This window comes from Triticum dicoccoides, chromosome 2A (assembly GCF_002162155.2).
Source record: "Triticum dicoccoides isolate Atlit2015 ecotype Zavitan chromosome 2A, WEW_v2.0, whole genome shotgun sequence".
NCBI classification, from domain to species: domain Eukaryota; kingdom Viridiplantae; phylum Streptophyta; class Magnoliopsida; order Poales; family Poaceae; genus Triticum; species Triticum dicoccoides.
The window spans coordinates 245,847,796-245,871,333 of NC_041382.1; positions in this window are offsets into that span (position 1 = coordinate 245,847,796).

Consider the following 23,538-nt stretch of genomic DNA (forward strand, 5'->3'; position numbering starts at 1 on the left):
TGATGATTTTATTTACAAATTAGTCCCTATTTTCAAACAACCACATCTTTTTGCTCGTTTTTTCAAATCCAACGAAACCAACGCTCACTTCTTCGTTACGATCCCCTCTATACATTAATCCAACTCAAACATGTTTTTGAAAAGTTTAAAATTTGAATTAGATCAGATTTGAATTCAAACTTCGTTTGATCATAACTTGAGATTCGTAGCTCCGTTTGAGTTGATTCTTTTTGCAAATCGAAGCTCTTGACCTAAACATACTGATAAGGCCAAATTCACATAATTTTGGTACTGTTAGAAATTGTTTTATGTTGCAAGAGTTATTTCCTTGGTTTTGATGTTTTCCGAATCGTCTTCTTTGTTTTTTTTGATCTTTTGAGTGATTGCTTATGTGTGGTTACTATTGCTTGCTTACGATAGATTGACCGGAGTGTGACGAGTAGAGCTATCAAGAGTTTTGAGTGCGAATCATCTTCGTCAACATTGCAGGCAAGTTCACACTTTGATCATACCCATTTTTTATTGCATTAGATCAAACCTCAAACATTGCATGATTAGGATCTAATTAAATTGTGGGTATTGGGAAGTAGTTGATGAGGTAGGAACCTATTGCCCTGCATTCAAACCTTGGGAGTTACTATTACGTTATGCTTATAAGTGTCATGCTATTCTCGCAGACGTGGATTGGGTTTTGAGAGTATCCATGACAGATGTGAGATTATTAATTAATGGTTTACTTAAGGTGGCAACTTAAACACACATCTGGGTGGATTTCTAGGGGCTCCCTGGGGATATACCAGTGGACTTGCCCGGACACTTGGGGATATACCAGTGTTGTCCTAGGAGATCCCGGGGATATACCGTGTCATCATCCTACGGTCCGCCACCCAGGCTCAAGGGGATCATAAGATTATTCATGCTAGAAACTTCCGTGTGCAGCCACAAGCTATTATGGGCTCTAGCATAGTTGATTAAGTCATGTGAACTCTTACAGTGGTAGACTAGCAGATGTAGGGGTTGTAGGTGGTACGGTCTACCCATCGTAAGGTGCAAACACTTCTGAAAGACTATGTCTCGGTCATCCGTTTCTCAAACACCATGTAGTGCAAGAAATCCAACGGAGGAGATCGAGTCTTGTGGGGAAAAGTGTGCAAACCTCTGCAGAGTGTAATAAACTAATCATGGTTAGCCGTGTCCCCGGTAATGGACAATTTGAGTATCTAGTTCTTGGATTATCCTGTTGATCTCATCATGTTAATTTAAATGAATATTGTTGGGTTTAATGATGTTACTTAATTGGGATTGAGAATGCTGTCAACCATTCTCAATGTTTAACAACCACCATGATAGTTAAATAAATTTATTCCTTTGCAGTAGGGAAAAATTGGCTTTTCGCCAAAACCTTATAACCATAGAGCTTTTCCACCAGCCATATATGCATGTAGTGATAGCCATTGTTCATCATTTCTCTCTATGGTGTGAATTTGCCAGTACATTCAATGTACTGACCCTTTGTGGCTGCAACGTCTCATGTTGCAGGATTAGCTTACGACGAGTAAGTGATATGTTAGGGTTACAGTTTCTACACTCAACTTTGCCGTTGGTGTTGATGGGAATCCACGACCTTGTTACTTCTGCTATTTGGATTGAGGTAATAGTATTTACGTTACTTATACATGTGATTTACCTCTGTTATAAATCCTCGAGTACTGTGTGCGTCAGCATACCGATCCAGGGATGACACTTAAGCACAGAGACTTGATCCATTCGGGTCAGGTCGCTACAAGATGGTATCAGAGCACATGTTGACTGTAGGACGTGACCCTAGAAACTGGCAAGCCCATAGCAAAGATTTTTCTCTACAACTTTCCCTTTTAAAAAGACCTTTGACCTCTCTTCTCTTCTGAGCTTATTAAAAAATTCACTTTAATGAGACCATACCCCTTTCCCCTTTTGACCACACGAAGATTCGAATGATGAGACCACTCCAAGAAGTACAAGATATCGGAAAACTAAGACCACTTCAGAATGAAGAGTATTTTCCGTGCATCTGAATAATGGAAACTACAACGGTTGAAGACCGAAGACAAGTAGAATTTGAAGGCTCTGAAGAATCCCTAGATTTGTATGACCTAGGAAGGCTACCCTTATGGAACTTGACAGATTATGGAAGTTGTCCATGCCCGAGATCAGGGTGTATCGGAGAAAGACCGGAGCATGGAGGGTTAAAAACTTAAAGTTTTGTCAAGGAAAAACCCTAAGGCAGGAGATATCAACTATGGAGAGATAGCTCATGGAAATGACAAGAGCAGAAACACAGCTATCCATGATGTTATCGCCCGCTTATGCTATTGTCACCGTGTTGAGTTAAGCATGCATATGCATGGAAGGATTGGATGGTAAAAGGCTGATGGAGCATCTATCAGCAAGAGGTGAAGTTTTAACCTTAGCTAGTGTATCACTAGGATCTGGAGTGTTACATCAAGAAGTTAAGATGGACCTACAAGAAGCAGTATTTTGACAAGGAAGTATTTCATGAGGAACTTAGGACCCTGAAGATGAGAGTAGCCAAGCTGGAGGAGCAAAACCTCGAGAAACCAGAGATTTGTCAGGAACTGAAGGACAGTAGGACCATGGTTCATGCCAAGGATGTTGAAACCCAGAAGTTTGGAACACAACTCCAGAATATTAAAGGATGTCATGAGAGATTTCACGTCAACAGAGTTGATCTGGCAAAAGAACTTGAGAAAGACAAGCATGATCGGAAGAAGCCATTGGAGGCATGAACAAGGCTTGAAGAGTTTGGAGAGTTGAAGATTTATTAACCTTTAGAAGACCAAACCCTGTTATACACATACGTTAGATGCGACGTTTGTGAGCTGTCATTTGTTTGATGTTTTTTCTGACAGCCACAGATAAAATTTGTCTTTTCAAAACTTTTGATTGTATTGTGTGTATCCCTCTCTATCTCTCTTATCTCACCCCAAACCCATGGACCCAATAGAGGATGAATGAAGATGAGCTTATATTTTTTGGACCGTTGAGTCAATTGGAGACGGACCAATGGATTCAGAACATGGAGGATCACATGAAGAATAACCCTATAGTCAGAAAGGATATGACCCAGCATGCTCTTTTTAGTGCTTTGAAAGAGGTGCTGCTACTTGGTGGAGGATGTACCAAACCATCAATGGATGGCAAGGAGTAACCACTTGGAAAGAATTTAAGTTGACTTTGCCAAAGTCTCGGTTTGTGTCCCAGAAGTTGAAACCTTATGGAAAGGATATGAAGAAACCTTGTGCATGCAAGCTTTGTGGAGAAATAGGACACACCCATAAAGAACACAAGGATGAATGCCCTAATTGTGAAGGAAGTCACCTAGTTGAAGAATGCCCAGTTAGGCAGATTACTTGTTTCTTGTGTGAAGGGACTACCCACTATCCTGCTAAGTGTCACATTTACCCCATGGTACAACGAACTATCCAGTAGAAGAAAGAAGTAATGAAAGGAGCCCTCATGGAAAGTTTAGAAGAACCCGTGATGAAGGAAGAGATGGAGGACACACCTAAAGAAGACCCGAGTAAACCCTGCACTAAGTCTTGCTATTCATGTGGAGAAGAAGGACACATCTCCCAAAATTGTTTGAATGGGGATCTAGTAGAATTCCCGACAGAGGAAGTAGAGTATGACCCACAGGAAATAGAAGCCATGATTGGCATGGAAAGGTCTAGGAAGAGAAGCAAATTTGATTCCAGGAAGGACCTGAGTAATATCACCTGTTACAGGTGCAAGGAGTCAGGGCACTACCTCAACAGTTGCCCAAAAAGGAAACCTCGATACTTGTCAAAAGTAATATGTTTTAGTTGTAATGGAGCAGGGCACTTTGCCAGAGAATGCCCCAAGGAGAAGGAAAATTGTGCTAGATAGTTGAGTTTGCAACAAAAGAAATGGAGTAGTAGAAGTGAGAACATTTTGTTTTATATTGAGGTGTTGAGTTGAGACATGTAATGGAAAAGCGAGAGATTGTAATAAATTGAGAGTGAATGAAGTTAGCATCGTTGGTACTGATATGGATTTTATGAGTTGTTATTCTATGAGGAAGAATTTTGGCCATTCTGAGGATATAAGAAATATGGTCTATGGAAGATTTGTGCATTTTAAGGGTGGTAGTACCCTGTAAGAACCGTTGACCCCTGGAAAAGATAAGGATACCCCACTGAGTGGATTTCAGACAAAATGAATACGAGTTTTGTCTCGATATGTGTGATACCCCAAGAGTATGTGGGATGAAGTTGGAGACCGTCAGTTGTTTGGACCAAATGTGATCAAGGAGTCAGAAGAGAATGTTAAGTTGATTCGAGATAGACTGAAGGTAGCTCAGTCCAGGCAGAAGAATTATGCGGACTCAAAAACGCAAGGAGGTAGTCTATGAAATTGGAGACAGAGCATGTTTTCATGTGTTCCCTCTGTGAGGAGTTAAACAATTTGGAGTTAAGGGAAAGTTAGCCCTGAGATTTGTAGGACCATACCGACTCTTGGAGCGTATTGGAGAAGTGGCCAACAAGTTGGAGTCACCCGAAGGACTGTCAGGAGTTCATGATGTGTTTTATGTTCCCCGGTTGAAGAAGTGCCATGCAAAGATGGCCAATATTTCCCCTGTAAGGACGCTTGACCCTGGAAAGGATAATGATGTTCCACGAAGTGGAATATGGACTCCACAAGTCTAAGTTTTTTTATCTCGGTATGTGGGATATCCCACGAGGATGAAGAGATGAATTACTATTGGATATAAAGGAGGTATGATGTCAGAAATATGGATCAACGGAAACTCCATGATGAGTCTGAGTAACCATGTCCTAGTTTGGTGCCAATAGAAGGAAGGAAGACAATACAATTGGATGGATTTAAGAATACTAGGAAGTTGGAAGTTGGAATAATGATCAGTTGCCCGATGATAAGTTTAAGGACTACAAGTGATGAGATGGGCCATAACCCACAGGCCCCAGGACCTGCCAAGAAGCAACCACATTCTTGCTGAAGGAAAAACCCTGGAGGAAGATACGATGTTTATCGGCAGACAATTTTATAGGAGTAACGCAAAACCTGAGAGTTGTGAAGGAACGATAGATGTTCGTTTGGCTTGCAGAATCCATGGATTTGTCCGAACCCAGTTCGTCGACAAGAGAAATTCTGCAATGCTTGTGAGGATGACCGAGTGTTAGAATGCGAGATTCGCTAAACCGTATACAAGGTAATGATTTGGGTGCAGGATGGATTGATCACCATGCTGACTTACTCTTATTATTCGCCTTGATATATGGGATGGTAAATCTGAGTGACTTACCTATAGCAGAGAGACGACGATCAAAACCCTGTTTAAACCTTAGAATGGTATAGATATTTTTCCCTTTTACAAGGCAGCTTTGCCAACCGTAGGTTATACGGTGAGGATCAACCCAGACCCATTTCCTGCAGGAGAAACCATAACTTGTTGACCACCATGAGATATCGATAGTTGTTTAGTTTTGGCGCTAGACCCATCATCTAAGAAGATCCAGTCTCGGAATAACTTTACCAAGATGAAAGACAGAAGAATTGAGTAAAAGGTTATGCCACTACCGGAAGAGCTCAGAGAAGGAATTTTCTCGAGGATCTGAGAAGACCGACACTGTCAAGAATAAGGATGGAGTATATGAGTTTTGATGGAACAGTAACCATGATTCTAAGGGTGGCAGCACCCCAGACCCCGTGTGACGATGGATGGATTTTGAGAAGACCCCGAGCCTAACCTATTTCTTTCTAGCCTCTCCGAATCTCGAGGACGAGATTCATTTTAAGGGTGGTAGGTTTGTAACATCCCAAAATTCTAAATTTTGGAATGTTATAATAAATAGATAGATTTGATTGATTGTTTGATTGATTGACTGAAAGTGAGTGAAAATTCGAAACTTTTTGAAAGTTAAATGAGAGGGAATAAAAGGACTTTCCCAAACTTTCATTTTGCATTTATGATCTCCGGGAATTCAAATTCTTTTCACCACGAAACCCTCGAGAGAAGATGACATGACTTCTTCCATTTATTTAAATGACAAGGGGTGTTGAAAATATTTGAATTTCATTTGCGAATATTTCCAATTCTGAAACTTTATGCAACTCAATGATTTTCATGAGAGAAGATAAAATGACTTCTTCAAATTATATGAAATATGAGTTGGGAGTTTCAAAGAATTAAATTCAAAGTTCTTTTGAATTTATTTTCAATTTGGAGTTATTTGAGTTTTATTCAAATTATTTTTCTCTAAAAAAAAATATATGGAAATTAGGGTAACATGATTCCCTGCAATAGAAAATTGGAGAGAAATAAATTTGAAATCATTTTGATATTTTTAAAAAGTTTTTTGTTGGATCTTATTAGAGCAGGAGCACTATTGGAATTATTAGAATTTGTGTGTATTTTATTTAACGCTAGAAAAATGTTCATGTCTTAGAAAATCTTTTTTTGAAAATTTTGATATATTATATGCCTATTTAATTTTTTTATTTGTTTTGTTTTGTTTATTTTTATTCGTTTGGAAAATCTTAGAAAAAAAGAACTTCTTTCTCTTTTGGACCGAACTGGGCCGCTGCCCAGCCAGCCAGCCCAGCCGGCCCACCTCCTCGCCCGTCCTCGAGCGGACTCCGCTCGGGAATCCGGCCGGCGCACGCCATCGCCGCCGTGGCTGACTCGGTCGCCGCCCGCGCCTTGCCCCTTCTGCAAGTCGCCGGCTCTCCTCTCCCTCCTATAAATTCGGAGCCCCGGGCCCCGCCTCCTCTCCTCCGCTCACGCCGCATCCCACCAGAGCCCGCATCCACCGCTGCCGCCGCCGCTGCGCTTCGCTGGCTCACCGCCGCAGTCGCTGCCCCACCGCGCCGCTCGCCTGCTTCACCGCACCAACCCGCCGACCGCGCCGCCGCTCGCCGCTGCCCGCGTCGCCGCTGTCCGCCGCACCGGAGCACGCCGCCCTCGCCGGAGCCGCCGCTCCGCCGATCCAAAACCACCGCCGCCGGTTTACTTCGTTGAACCGGTGCAAAAACCGTTAACCCGGCCGGTTTTATTTATTAGGTTGGTTTTTACTTATTAGATCGGTTTATTTTTCTAGGTTAATCTAATTAGTAAACGTTCGCTATGTTAGCTTCTGCAGTGAACGAGTTCGTTCTTTAGTTCACCGTAACGAACGTTCGCTTCTTAGTTTTTTTCTTTTTCTGTTAATTTTTTGTCAGGGACCTATTTGTGATGATTTTATTTACAAATTAGTCCCTATGTTTCAAACAACCACATCTTTTTGCTCGTTTGTCCAAATCCAACGAAACCAATGCTCACTTCTTCGTTACGATCCCCTCTATCCATTAATCCAACTCAAACATGTTTTTGAAAAGTTTAAAAATTTGAATTAGATCAGATTTGAATTCAAACTGCGTTTGATCATAACTTGAGTTTCGCAGCTCCGTTTGAGTTGATTCTTTTTGCAAATCAAAGATCTTGACCTAAACATTCTGATAAGGCCAAATTCTCATAATTTTGGTACTGTTAGAAATTGTTTTATGTTGCAAGAGGTATTTGCTTGGTTTTGATGTTTTCCGAATCGTCTTCTTCGTTCTTTCTGATCTTTTGAGTGATTGCTTATGTGTGGTTACTATTGCTTGCTTACGATAGATTGACCGGAGTGTGACGAGTAGAGCTATCAAGAGTTTTGAGTGCGAATCATCTTCATCAACATTGCAGGCAAGTTCACACTTTGATCATACCTTTTTCATACCCAGTTTTTATTGCATTAGATCAAACCTCAAACATTGCATGATTAGGATGTAATTAAATTGTGGGTATTGGGAAGTAGTTGATGAGGTGGGAACCTATTGCCCTGCATTCAAACCTTGGGAGTTACTATTACGTTATGCTTATAAGTGCCATGCTATGCTCATAGACGTGGATTGGGTTTTGAGAGTATCCATGACAGATGTGAGATTGTTAATTAATGGTTTACTTAAGGTGGCAACTTAAACACACATCTGGGTGGATTTCTAGGGGCTCCCTGGGGATATACCAGTGGACTTGCCCGGACACTTGGGGATATACCAGTGTTGTCCTAGGAGATCCCGGGGATATACCATGTCATCATCCTACGGTCCGCCACCCAGGCTCAAGGGGATCATAAGATTATTCATGCTAGAAACTTCCGTGTGCAGCCACAAGCTATTATGGGCTCTAGCATAGTTGATTAAGTCATGTGAACTCTTACAGTGGTAGACTAGCAGATGTAGGGGTTGTAGGTGGTACGGTCTACCCATCGTAAGGTGCAAACACTTCTGAAAGACTATGTCTCGGTCATCCGTTTCTCAAACACCATGTAGTGCAAGAAATCCAACGGAGGAGATCGAGTCTTGTGGGGAAAAGTGTGCAAACCTCTGCAGAGTGTAATAAACTAACCATGGTTAGCCGTGTCCCCGGTAATGGACAATTTGAGTATCTAGTTCTTGGATTATCCTGTTGATCTCATCATGTTAATTTAAATGAATATTGTTGGGTTTAATGATGTTACTTAATTGGGATTGAGAATGCTGTCAACCATTCTCAATGTTTAACAACCACCATGATAGTTAAATAAATTTATTCCTTTGCAGTAGGGAAAAATTGGCTTTTCGCCAAAACCTTATAACCATAGAGCTTTTCCACCAGCCATATATGCATGTAGTGATAGCCATTGTTCATCATTTCTCTCTATGGTGTGAATTTGCCAGTACATTCAATGTACTGACCCTTTGTGGCTGCAACGTCTCATGTTGTAGGATTATCTTATGACGAGTAAGTGATACGTTAGGGTTACGATTTCTACACTCAACTTTGCCGTTGGTGTTGATGGGAATCCACGACCTTGTTACTTCCGCTATTTGGATTGAGGTAATAGTATTTACGTTACTTATACATGTGATTTACCTCTATTATAAATCCTCGAGTACTGTGTGTGTCAGCATACCGATCCAGGGATGACACTTAAGCACAGAGACTTGATCCATTCGGGTCGGGTCTCTACAAATCCACATCACCAATTCTCCTCTTTGTTCTTTCATCCAAATTCATGAACTCTATCACACCACTGATAAATTCTGCGGTTTTATGATTCTTCATCGATCAAGATCATTCCATCTGCACCACACGATTGGTAATTAAAAACAAAACAACAACATTAATACACGAATTAACTATTTCCCAAAGATGCCTGTATAAATCACAAGATTTTATTTTCATAATTACTGAGGGCGCTCCATATTGTTATCCAAACGTGCAATGAAAAAAATTAATAGCCAGTCAATTTACACACAAAGTACTAGTACAACACTAGCCTTAGGAATTGAATACCTTAATTAAGCCACTCAGGAAAAGAATACCTTAATTAATTAGTCATGCGGCGACCTTCACCCAGCAGACAGAGAAGCGCGATGCAGCGGCACACTGGGACAACAGGTTCGAGGAGCAAAGCTTGGTGTGGTTGCCGCCTGAAGTTTGACCTCCACTATGCCGCCATCGACCGCGATGGATGTGCTCGAATCATGCCGCCGTCGACCTTGCTGGTTGAGCTCCTCCTATCTCTCGCTGCAGACCGAGGATTAACCTCCTATGACATCGCCACCGCCCACTGACCGAGTATTGACCTCTTCTATGGTAGCCTCTGCCTAGGCCGCCGCCGCCATCTCTATATGCAGAGAAGCTATTTTTTTATGGATATATGCAGAGCAGATGTTTACGCGGTATCACTGTAACTCAATTATATGTACAGGGTCGTACATCACATACGATTATGTAACGGCAACCGTGTCTCACCTACATTGTCTTCTCACCCGGGTTGGTGCAGAAATCGTGTGTGACATTGTAATACCTAACACAAACGACATGTATAAACAGTGTGCCGTATACAATATATAGTGCTATAAGTAGTTCCCAACCGTTAGCTTATCCCCACAGTTTCCCCATTCCCCCAAATCCCTAGATATCCTCCAAAATTCCACGCGTGGCGCTAACATTGGGGGAATGTGGACGAGTGGTGCTGATGGTATCGGTGCGGCTGATGGTTTCAGTGCGGCTGCTCCTACTCGTATCGCTGCCACGACGGCGGTCGATGCCGAGCACTTGCCTAAGGTCATTAGAAGGCAGGTGTACTACGGATCCGTATCATCCTGTCAGGTTCCAATATATCCCGATCTTCTTTAGCATGTCCAAAGTAGCTCCTTGCTAAATCCGTCCTGAATGACCTCCTCCCCAGGAAAGCGATCTGTTGCCGGATCCAGAGCATGACTCCAGACTCCCACAACACGAGTTCGACTCCGAGTTTTGCGCCACCGAGAAGTACCAAAAGCTGAGTTGTGTGCACGAGCACACTCTCGCTCGACGTGTATGCACGGAGGGATTCGACATTGGCAGCCGGTTTCTCAGTTGCCCCTTAGAGGTTAGTGCTAAGTTCATCATTTTACTTGAGTTAATGCCACCACTCATCCTGAATACTATTTAACATTGGCAGGGATATGAGGCTTGTGCCTTTGTTAACTGGCTGGATGAAGAATAGCATGGCAGGGCTAGGAGTGTTATCACCAAGCTCGCAGAAGATATCATAAAGCTGAAGAAGAAACTGGCTGATCTGGAATGTACAATCAATATGATGAGCAAGAAAGAATCAAACACAGGCAACATATGAAAGCAACAGACAAGAAGGAACTAGCATGTGTAGTTGTGGTTGTTGCATTAGCCATGTTCTATGCGCTGTTTGTAATGATGATTAGGGGTTTTGTTTGACAGTATTGCTAAAGCACATCTAGATGTGCTCTAAGTAATGCACATCTAGGTCCTATGCCATTGATGTTACGCAAAGATTCGTGCAGATATTTTCCTTTGTCTTTTTTTCTTTTCCTTTGTAGTTTCATTATTACAGGCTTTATCAATAAGAAGATCTCAATGTATTGCTTGCCAACTGTCCTACTCCGTTCGTACCTGTACCAATGCATAATCCCAAAACTCGTTCCTTGTTTTTGTCCTGAAAAAAGAAACCAGCCAAATAGCCAATAGGAGTCCTGTGCAACCCAAGGAATTTGGAGCGATTGGGTACAAATAATTGCAGTTGATTATATCAGTGGCTAGATAATATGCCAACCCCCGCTTCAATTGGCGTTTCCTCTTCTCTGCATACCTGCTTTAGTGTCCATCATCTGCATCGTCCCCGCCAGGCCGCGCTACACACTGGCACACACTCTACAGCCATGTCGAGCGACAGCGAGGACGATAGTTTGTCCAGCAATCTAGCGCCCGATGATAGGTCAACATCGGAATCATCCCGCTCATCTTCCATGAGTCCGACGTCAAGCCCAGACCTCGATTATATCCAGATCATGAAAGGAACGCCTCCTCCGGAGTCGCCAGATGACAACCATACGGACGAGGAGTCGTCAGAGGACGAAGAAGAGGACGACGATGATGATGAGGAGGAATGGTCGAACGAGGAGGAGGAGGATGACGACAACAACGACAATGACGACGACAGTGGCAATGAAAAGCCAACGGCCAGCGGCAAGAAGTGTCCTCGCCAAGACGATGTCGCAGGGCCATCCAACAACAACAACAAGGACTAAATTAAGCAGACTTTATATATCTCTGTTTCCGTTTGCTCATATTAATTTGTTATCTCTGTTTATCCTATCAATCTCATCGCAGACGGTTAGTAATACATATTCGACAGAGATCTTCTTGATTATAGCCCATAGGTTGGTTTGTTGAACTGTGTGCCCTGACGAGCACACAATTAACAAAAAAATATAGTATGGGCTATCTATAATGATCGCACACAATTCTGATTACTAACCTGTTTGCCGGGTGTCACACACATCTTGTTACACCGAATCATTTGTGTTCACCTCGATCATCGCAAACGGTTCATCGGAGCAAACTGTATGCCGTATATCGCACACACCTTGATATGGCTGCCTATTTCTATTGTTCTGTCTTATCACAAACAGTTCGTATGGATCAACCGTATGCCCAGTATCGCACACGCAACTAAATCTGAACCGTGTTTGGTGTATCATTCATCGCAAATGTTTTCACGTCTTTTTTGATGGTTTTTTACATCACCGTTTGCGATTAATGCATCACACATAGTTTCGTCAAAGGGTATCTGATCATAGTATCGTGTTAGCAGCATCCTGCAGTAGTGCTCCAACCGGAGATTTTTGTAGGACAATAGCAAATTTCCCTCAAGTGGATGACCTAAGGTTTATCAATCCGTGGGAGGCGTAGGATGAAGATGGTCTCACTCAAGCAACCTGCAACCAAATAACAAAGAGTCTCTTGTGTCCCCAACACACCCAATACAATGGTAAATTGTATAGGTGCACTAGTTCGGCGAAGAGATGGTGATACAAGTGCAATATGGATAGTAAGTATAGGTTTTTGTAATTTGAAAATATAAAAAAGTCAAGGTAACTAGTAAAAAAGTGAGCAAAAGTGGTATTGTAATGCTTGAAAACAAGGCCTAGGGTTCATACTTTCACTAGTGCAAATTCTCTCAACAATGATAACACAATTGGATCATATAACAATCCCTCTACGTGCAACAAAGAATCACTCCAAAGTTTCTATCGGAGAACGTAGGACAAAAACATGCATCATCCCCTATGCATAGATTACCTAATGTCATCTCGGGAATCCACGAGTTGAGTGCCAAAACATACATCAAGTGAATCAATAGCACATCCCATTGTCACCATAGATATCCCACCGCAAGACATACATCAAGTGTTCTCAAATCAAATACTTAACCCAACACAAAGAAATTTCAAAGAGCAAGACTCAATTCATCACAAGAAGGTAGAGGGCGAAGAACACCATACAATCCAACTATAGTAAGAAAGCTCGCGGTACATCAACATCGTGCTAAATCAAGAACACAAGAGAGAGGGGTCAAACACATAGCTACTAGTACATACTGTTGGGGATATAACTACCGGGTATGAACCGCCCAAGAGGGACCGGGTCATACCACTACTGGTACATACTGTTGGGGGTATAACTACCGGGTATGAACCGCCCAGGAGGGACCGAGTCATACCACTGGCGATTTATCAATGAAGATGGCGGCTCATACAAGCCCATTGACGGCCCAAGACCCAGAGGTGACTTGAGGCCCAATAGGATGAACTGCCATATGTATATAACTTGTTTTGTAAGGCAACCATGGTTAGTCACCGAGCTGGGCACGCTGTGTATGATCCGCTCGGGACTTCGTGAGCCGTTGGGCATCTTCCAGTGTATATAAAGGGATGACCCGACAGCGGTTTAGGGACATATAACAAACAATCGAGAGCTAGCTCAAGCATATTCACTCCCTGGTAATTGAAAACCTAGTAATACAACACAAAGCAGGAGTAGGCTTTTACCACGTTGAGAGGGGCCGAACTTGGGTAAACTCTTTGTGTCCTTTGTCCCGCTTAACCCCTTCAATCTAACCTAGTTGTGATGGCTCCGTGACTAAGTCCTTGCGCATGGACATATACCGTGTCAAGTCCATGACAGTTGGTGCCCACCGTGGGGCCAGTGCATGGTGGTTTCGAGGTCTTGAAGGGAAGCTTCAAAGGGATCAAGGGATATGCTGTGGGCCGGATGACCAAGTGTCATCGCGGCAAGCTCTACATCGACGACGCAGGCTGGGGCCCCGAGGCCGGCTCAATTCAGTACGGGTACTAGGTCCCTTTTGGTGGAATACATGTCTTCATAGGAAAGATTGGCGAACCGGGCCCTGAGTCAGACACCTACATCAACATCATCGAGATGGCTCAGCGTGCACGGCCCGCCTAGGTTCAACCCGCCATGAAGCATGCCTTTGTTGGTTTCATCCATGGGGCGGAGTTTGAGGAAGGATCTGTATCTGGTGGTGAGACGGCCATCCACTCTTGTCGTGGTTTTGTCACGACAGATGTCCTAGTGTGAGGACTTAGTCGTGAGGCCAATGCATCTATGCGATAGCTTGAAGGGGTTGATTAGAATCGAGAGACGCAACATGCAAGACGAAGATTTAGACAGCTTCAGGCCCCGGGAAACATCATCCGGTAACAACCCTACATGCTGTTTTTGGCTAGGTCTCATTATCATCATGACAGATGGCCGTAACTCCGGCTCTCCTAGTTGTGTCTAGACTTAATGATTATTCAACTTGTCCCTCTTGGGGTGCCCTGCCCCTCCTTATATATGTTGAAGGGGCGGGTTACATGTAGAGTCCAACTCGGACTTAAGACTTAACTATTCTGTTTTCTCTCCATGGGATTCTCTCCATGGGCTTTCTTTAACGTTTCGGGCTTCTTAACTGTTGACCTACAACCTAGCTTAACCATCTGGCTTAACTGTCCAGCTTAACCATCTGGCTTAACTGTGTGGCTTAACTGTCCGGCTTAACTGTCCGGCTTAACTGTCTGCTTAACTATCTGGCTCATATGACTGTGTCTGTCGGGTTACATGACTGTGTGTGCCGGGTTACGTGACTTTGTGTGCCGGGTTACATGACTGTGTGTGCCGGGTTAAATGACTGTGTCTGCTGGGTTACAATGCTTACCTGTTCCCGCTGGCTTATAGTCTGCCGGGTCACCAATGAAACATCAAGTCCCAACCGGGTCATATCTCCGGCCGGGTCACACCACGGGGTATATTCCCGACATTAGCCCCCAGTTTAATTTGGATTCATCCATGTTAAACTGATCCTGTAAAACAAACACAAGAACAATTTTGACAGACTATGCTCCAGGTTAAAAGCTCTTGTAACCCGGCACCTTATCATCCTTAATTCCTTGTTATTTCCTTCTTCCAGAGAATCCAGGTCAATAAGCTAACTTCAAAATCAATTTGCTCACATTGGTTTCTCACAGAGAAAGACTGTGAAGAATAATTCATTTGACTCAGCTCCCAATGCTTAAAAATATTGGTCTTTGAAATAATAATGTTACCTTCAACCGGCTTAAAGATGAAAAACTTGTCGGGTTATAAATAGATAATGCTGAGTTATAATTGTTGCAGACACCCGGTCAATCTAGTTTACTCAAAACTGAGAATTTGAAGATTTTTCTCCCTTATATCCATATTACCTGTAGCCCCCAAGTGCCGGGTTGTCATGCTTGCAGCAACCTGGGACTTGTAATTGCCTTATGCTCATAAAAACTTCAACCAGTGTAGCCCCCAAGGGCCGGATCATTATGCAATAATGAGCAGGGACTTTGTATATACTTCATTTGACAATAATATCATATGATGTAACCCCCATCATGGGGCTTGAACCCACGTCCACAAGGTTAAGAGCCTTGTGCTTTATCAACTGAGCAGCGGATCCTTCAATATAATGGACTGAGGCTTGTGTACCTTGAATTTTCGACAGGAGCAATTGGTAGCCCCCAAGGGTCGGCTCATTATGACGTGATGAGTCAGGTCTTCAATAAGGCCAGTAAAAATCACTTTGCATTATCCCCCCAAGTGCCATGGTGCATGCTGGCAGTGACATGGGACTTGCATATTTGATGTAATCTCAACTTGAATAATATAGCCCCCAATTGCCGGGTCGTAAGCCTGCAGCGACTCTGAACTATTCCTTCCATTGTAGAATAAATTATATCCATTGATAAAATAATATCCATTGCACTGAAGCGAATTTTGAAAACCTCAATTGTAATATTGGTTATTGATAGCCATAATAAAATCCAGCCATGTTGGTTATTAAATATTTGAATAATATAACACGGTTTTAAAAACCGGTTCCTGTGATATCGAATCGTACTGCCAGTTTAGGATACCTGTGCAGTAATGGTGATGACCCAATCCTTAGAAGCCACTTACTTCCAAATGTATGATGTTTGTCATATGTTGGCGACTTATCATCCAAAACCAAGCCGGGTTAAATTTAAACCACACTTATACTTAGATCTGAACAAAGAAAATCTGAAGACAAAAATCAAAGTTTGTTTTCAAAAATCTTAAGCCAAATAGAAAGAAAAATCGAGGCTTCTGATTTGAATACGATCAGTAAACCATTCCAAAGGGGTTAAGCTAGGATTCGAATACGATCATGTAGCCCCCAGTAGCTTTGGCGTTGCGCCGATCAAGAGGGTACTGGCAGCTATGTTCTCTTCGGTTCGAATATGACCTATGTTTGAACAAGAAGCCCCCAAATGAGATTGAGGGGTTTTTAATGACCCTGATTTGAATGTGATCCAAGTCGGACCCAAAAGGGGTTAAGCTATGATTCAGATACGATCAAGAAGCCCACTAATGAGTTTAGCTTTGCGTCGATCAAGATGGTTACGACAGCTATGTTCTCCTTGGTTCGAATATGACCTATGTTTGAACAGGAAGCCCCCTAGTGACCATAAGGTTTAACGGCTAGATTCGAATACGATCATGAGCCGGACTGAGAGGGTTAAGCTAGATTCGAATACAATCAGCCCCCAATGGTCTTTTGAAGCAGGGTGCGTATGTTTGAGTTGTTCCTTGCGATAGACTCTCTTTGGTCCCTTTATTTTTTTTCTGAGAACTCGTACTTTGCGAGAAATAAATTCTTCTTGAACCGAAAATTCTTTAAACCGGATATTGAGAGCTTCAAAGCTTTACGAGAGACAAATTTACCTTGAGCCGGATTTTGAACCGTATTTGAGAGCTTCAAAGCTTTATGGTAGATAACTTTACCTTGAACAGGATTGTAACCGAAAACATTATTGTGAGCCGGAATACTTCTGACGGCCTTTTAAATTTTCATCAATATAGTAGTAGCCTCCGGGACCGAGTCATGTCATTGTAGCCCCCGAGTCTTAAGACTACTCGATGCGTTGGCTTGAGACTCTCCATGCTTGAGCATGATATAACCAGTGGATTGCTGGAATATGTTGAATCTCGATGGGTTATAATTGACCCTGTCCATTGACCCATCCGGTGTAAGCAAGGGACATATCTTGATGGTCTCCCTTGTAATAGTGAATTTTGCATAAGAAAATGCTCGAACGAGAGTAGTTGTTTCTCAAAGAAAAAATATAGCAAATAGAAACTTGAAAGGATGGATTTCACCTGATATGTTTTATCAAAGATTATCAGATGTAGGGTTGCAGCAACGATAACAGAGGTGGCGGTTTGAAAGCGCAGCTTCGGGCGGCTCAGAAAGATCCTCTGGGTCATGTTGACCCTTTTTTTTACAACAAACGCCCAGACCATTGACTTGTCTCTTTTGCCTAGCACTGTACTACTGCCGAAGCAGAGATGAGGCAGCTCATGGAGGAAGTGGCAAGGTAGGTTACTCCGCAGTGGTGGTTCGAAGACGAACGCGGCGGCTCGGGGTACAACCACTAACCCGACAACGGAGGCGTGAAGCGCCGGTCGGCTTCACAGTGGCGGCTCTCCATGAGGCAGTTTTAGCACAGCCATGGACGGCGATTTTAAGCGGCCGCGGAGGCCACAGCGACAGGGCAAGTGAGGCCGGGGGGTGCGCTAGCAGCTGATGGCGACTTGCAACAGCAGCTCCGGCAACTCAACACGGGTCATGGTAGCAGCACCACAGACATGCCAACGAGGCGGGTCATCGAAGGTGGGGCCACGTGGAGGGGACCCGCGAGGCAAGGCGGGTCAACGGAGGCGGCGGCTCAGAGGTTTGTCTGCGACCGCGGAGGGGCCAAGATGGCTGTCGTGGCACGGCAGCAGAACGAATTGATAGAAGTGGTGAGCCACATGCGATGAGGCGGCTCATGGTAGTGATTTGCAGCATGGTCCAGTGAGGTAGCAAGCAGCTTAACAGTGTATGAGGGCGCGGCGACGCTGCTGCCATGGAGACCACTCAGCGACTAGGGCGGAAAAGGCATCATGCGACTCAGGCACGAACGACGAGTGACATCGATGACTTAGCAATGGATGCGGTTCAGACAGTGAAGGCGACGGCGGCTCGATGCAGAACCTTCTCATTAGAAGCGAGGCGGTTGCGGAGGCGACTCAGCAGGGCCTTCCCGGAATTCGAGGCAAAGGCAAAGTCCAGCGAGTGGGCGGTGACTTTGCAGAAAACAGTGGATGCGGTGGTTCAGGCCAGCAGTCCAAGGCGGACAAAAGCGGCGGCTCACGGGCAGCAGCCCGACGGACACAAACCTAGAAGCGACCGAACTTGGAATGGAATCGAGCGGAGGCAGCTCGGGGGTGCCCCGATCAAAACAAAGGCAGCAGAAACAACTTGCAATGGCGGGTCGCGAGGGACGTCAGGTAGCTCTCGATGTGGCATAGTATGGCAGCGCTGTATTGACGTGATGCTAGGGCGGCGACTCCAAGAGGTGGCTCATAAATGGTGGACGAGCCGGCGGCGGCCCTCGGACGGCGGCGGCTCATAAATGGTGGACGAGCCGACGCTGGCCTCGTACGACGGTGGCTCATAAATGGTGGACAAACTGGCGGCAGCCCTCGGATGACGGTAGCTCTGATATAGGGAGGCAAGGCAGCAACGTCCCTTGAACGGCGGGTGAAGCCATCAGGTTAAACCGGCGGGATGCGGCCGTCGAAACGGTTTATGGCGACGGCGGTGGTCGGCCTGTTGACCAGGTGGTACGAGCGACCCGAGACTGCAGCTCACAAAGGTGACAACGGCTCAAGGCGGAGGTAGGTCCGTCTTGAGAGATGCAGCGGTGACTTGGGCCGCAGCGAAGGAGCTTCTTGAAGTGTGGCGAGTTTGCCGGGCGGCTTCGAGGCCGGCTCGTCAACGACAGGGATGAGTAGTGGAGTCAAGGCGAAGCCCAGCGAGCCCCTGACTACGACTAGCTGCCTCACTTTTGTCCTTTAATTTTTTTGACTCGCTGCTTTTGAATAATCTGGTTCATTGGAGCCTTCGCACAACGCGTAATATGTCAAAGTACTTGATATTCCTTTGGCCGGATATGGTTGATTTTTCTCAGGCACGGAACACTGCATCGGCCTCTCAGTGAATTTGTGTGACTCGGTGTGAGGCGGAGTAAACCAGCGAAGGTGACTCGTCGGTGACGGAGACTTGCAGTCAAGGCCGAGGCAGAAAATGACGGAGTTGGAGGCGTCCGGGTTCTCTGCTCATGACCACGTCTGCATCCGGGTCATGCAAGAACACCCTTGATTTTTTATCCTGATCCTTCATTTGATGTACTCTACTACCGTCAAAGTTTAACTTTTAACCCGGATCTGACTCATATTACCCTTGAACCCTTTATAATCTTATAGATTAATAAAAAACAGAGTCGATGTAGAGGTGGAACTGATTGTAGCAGAGCCGAAACGGAACTGCGGACATATAGGAGAGACCCAACATGGCCGGGTGATTCGGAGACCGTAGGTGACTCAGATGCAAAGGTGAACAGAGGCGAACCAAGGCCAAAATAGACTCAGGCCATCGGAGTGGCTCAATGCTGCTTGGAGGTGGCGGATCGTGGGGCCAGCTTGGCGGGAGGCCGTAGTATCAGCGGCGGACACAGCTGGCGGCTCGGAGGTGCGGCCGCGACGGTAAAGACCGACGACTCGACAGCGGCGACCTAGGCAGCTTGACGCATCAAATTAACCTGAGGCGAGCACCATGTAGCTAGCCGGTTTGTCGTTTGACTTCGGCTAAAAACTTAAACCGCCGTCATGATTTTTTTATGAGATTCCTTTACAGGTCTGACTCAGGACTTCCTTCTGTGCAATTAACACGCGTGGTTGATATCGGATGATGTGACCCCATGTACGGCGGCTCATCAGAATTCTTGTTGGTCTTGGTGATCCGAGAATAATTGAATCAGCTATAGGGTGGCGATGGATATAGTTATATACTGCAACCCTAATCTCAATAAAACTTAAATCTCCCAGATCGTGAATCTGAACTGATGAACTCAAAAAATTGATGAAGATCCTTCTGATTCAAGTCTTCTTCAACTGGCCAGCCGCGAGCTTCTTGATCCCTAGAAGAGATCCCTCCAAGACCTCGTCACCACCATGCGCTAGCCCCATGGTGGGCGCCAACTGTCGTTGTTTTGTCACGGCAGATGTCCTAGTGTGAGGACTTAGTCGTGAGGCCAACACATCTATGCGGTAGCTTGAAGGGGTTGATCGGAATCGAGAGACACAACATGCAAGACGAAGATTTAGACAGCTTCGGGCCCCGGGAAACATCATCCGGTAACAACCCTACATGTTATTTGTGGCTAGGTCTCATTATCATCATGACGGAGTCGCCGTAACTCCGGCTCTCCTAGTTGTGTCTAGACTTAATGATTATTCAACTTCTCCCTCTTGGGGTGCCCTGCCCCTCCTTATATATGTTGAAGGGGCGGGTTGCATGTAGAGTCCAACTCGTACTTAAGACTTAACTATTCTGTTTTCTCTCCATGGGCTTCTCTCCATGGGCTTTCTTTAACGTTTAGGGCTTCTTAACAGTTAACCTACAATCTGGCTTACCATATGGCTTAACTGTCCGGCTTAACCATCTGGCTTAACTGTCCGGCTTAACTGTCTGACTTAACTGTTTGCTTAACTATCTGGCTCATATGACTGTGTCTGCCGGGTTACATGACTGTGTGTGCCGGGTTACATGACTGTGTGTGCCGGGTTACATGACTGTGTGTGCCGGGTTACATGACTGTGTCTGCTGGGTTACAATGCTTAACTGTTCCCACTGGCTTATAGTCTGCCGGGTCACCAATGAAACATCAAGTCCCAGGCGGGTCATATCTCCGGCCGGGTCATACCGCGGGGTATATTCCCGACAACTCTGATGGTGAATCGTCTCCAGGCGAGACCAATTCAGTGTATCAAGTTCAAGACGGCCGGCTTGGGGGTTGTTCCGATGGCGACAGTATTTTGGACCCCTATGAGCCGCCGAACAGGGTTGTGATCTTCATGGCTGATACATAGCGCGCTTGGCTCAACGACCGCCACGGCCATGACCTCCAGCTCAACGGCCGCGGCGGCGGCTGGTGCTAGCGGCTCTGCGCGATCGCCGCTCAGGTTCTGATAGAGTTGTTGGAGGCTTTGCCGACTTTGATGGGGGTGGAGGTGTCCCCGGACTCTCAAGAAAAACATAAGGTGGATGTTGCGAAGTTATGAGATGAGATAGCTCAAGCCAAGGAAGAGCTGGAGGCTGAGAATGCTAGGGATGGCTACAGAGCAGGCTGCTTTGGACGCTCAGGCACAACAGATTTAGGCAGAGTCGTTCCGGCTTACCTTGGATCAAAACGATTCAAATGCCATAGTGAGAAGGAGACACCAGAGTCGCTTACCTCTAGAGTATGATGTGATAAACCTTTTCAACATGCCAGGGGCAGGGACCAGTGACCCGCCCGTGGTGAACCGGGTGGTTGAGGCACCCGTGACTGGAGGACCGGTTCAGCCATGTACTATGGATCCGCCTCGTTTGGATGTGACTCCGCCTCAGCGTGTTCCGACACCGCCGGGTCATTATTCTAACCCTTTGGATAACATGATCGCTGCGGCATCACGATTGGTGGCTCTTCCGGTTGAAGGCGAGTCTCCAGCTACGATTGAGATGCGAAGGGCCAGAGAACTTCTTTAGACGGCCGTGGCTCAACAAGCGGCTTATTCGTATAGCCGTGAACGGATTCATTCAACCCCCCCGTCCAAGCCGAAGTTATAGCAGGTACATTGACTCACTGGCAATTTCAAACAGGGAACAACGCCGTAACCAGTCTCATGGGCATGACTTGGCATGCGGTGGTGTTGATGCTCAGACTTTGGCAGATAAGGGCATGGTCAAAACAATAGCGACAACACGATTCTGCAAAACAATAATGGCACAATTCTGTGATCAACAAAATGATGCCATCTAGAATGCAACAAGAAACTAAGCTACTTCACTCCAACATAGCAACAAAGCACATGGTTGTGATCTACTCAAGAGGCTTGACAAAAAATGAACAGTGAGCTACGGCTAAATCACACACGAGTAGGTTCAAACAAGCATGGCAAAAGTGCAAAAGATATCAGCATCACAGACTTAGTGAAAATACTAACATGTCAGGATTTAACATCAGGAAGCAATGTTTAGAGCAAGTAAACAACATGCTAAAGGAACAGAACATAGCAATACAAGGCATGGCATGAATCTACTAAAAGCATATAACAAAAGTCCCTTACTGACCATAAGCCAAAAAGGATCAGAAGATATGATGGCACCCATGTAAAGATAGCATGTTTCGTTAACAGATTCAGACTTAGCAGAAAACTAGGCATGGCATAAACAGAATTACGAAGGCATCTTCGCAAGCTCGATTCACCAACACAAGGCATTGCATGACAAGATAAGCATAGCATCAGCAAGGACACATGTTCAAGAAGCTAACCAAGGCAAGAGCAAGTTTATAGCATGCTTGTATCAACTACAACAACCCTGGCAAAATTGATTAACACATAAACAATCTGTCAGGAACATTTTATAGCAAATGTAGAGCAAGATTAAGTCATGGTAGGGGACTCCATAATTGCAAAAATGGTCATGGCTGGATAGGGCATAACCATATGTCCAAATCATACTTACTGAACATACTAAAAAGAAGCATGGATCACTCTGTAGCAACATGAATACATGGCATAAAAATAACAATGGAGCAATGACTTAGTGAAATTGGAAGTCCCTGAAATGAGCAATATCACGAGAGCTATTTTGCGTGCTTGTGCTAGTCACCACAAAGATCACACAAATACATGGCATACACCCCTGTAAATATGGCATGGCATAGACCAAAACACATGTAGAGCTCATGCCCATATGTAGCACACAACAAATGTAGCAAAAATGACAAATGCTCAAACTCTGCTAAGAATCAACACCTAACATTTTTTAGCACTCTTGCATCAACTATTTGGGTATCAAGATGGACTCAAACAAGCATGGCACAATGGAATGAAATGAAGAGCACATCATGATGAACATTTTGACACATCATGCACGCAAAATGGAGCAGTATGCAACAAGTTATGTGTAACACCCCAGATGTAACTTTCCCAATTTGTACTCCAACTCTTGCCGTTTCCGGCGTTAAGTTATTTTATTTTCTCGGGTTTGGGTTTTTGTCTCCGTGTGTTGTTATCGTTGTCATGCATCTCATATCATGTCATCATGTGCATTGCATTTGCATACGTGTTCGTCTCATGCATTCGAGCATTTTCCCCGTTGTCCGTTTTGCATTCCGGCACTTCGTTCTCCTCCGGTGGTCATTTCTAGCTTTCTTTCGTGTGTGAGGATTAAACATTTCCGGATTGGACCGAGACTTGCCAAGCGGCCTTGGTTTACTACTGGTAGACCGCCTGTCAAGTTTCGTACCATTTGGACTTCGTTTGATACTCCAACGGTTAACCGAGGGACCGAAAAGGCCTCGTGTGTGTTGCATCCCAACACCCCTCCAATTTGGCCCAAAACCCACCTAAGCCTTCTCCATCATCTAGATCGTTCGATTACGATCGCATGGCCGAAAACCGCACCTCATTTGGACTCTCCTAGCTCCCTC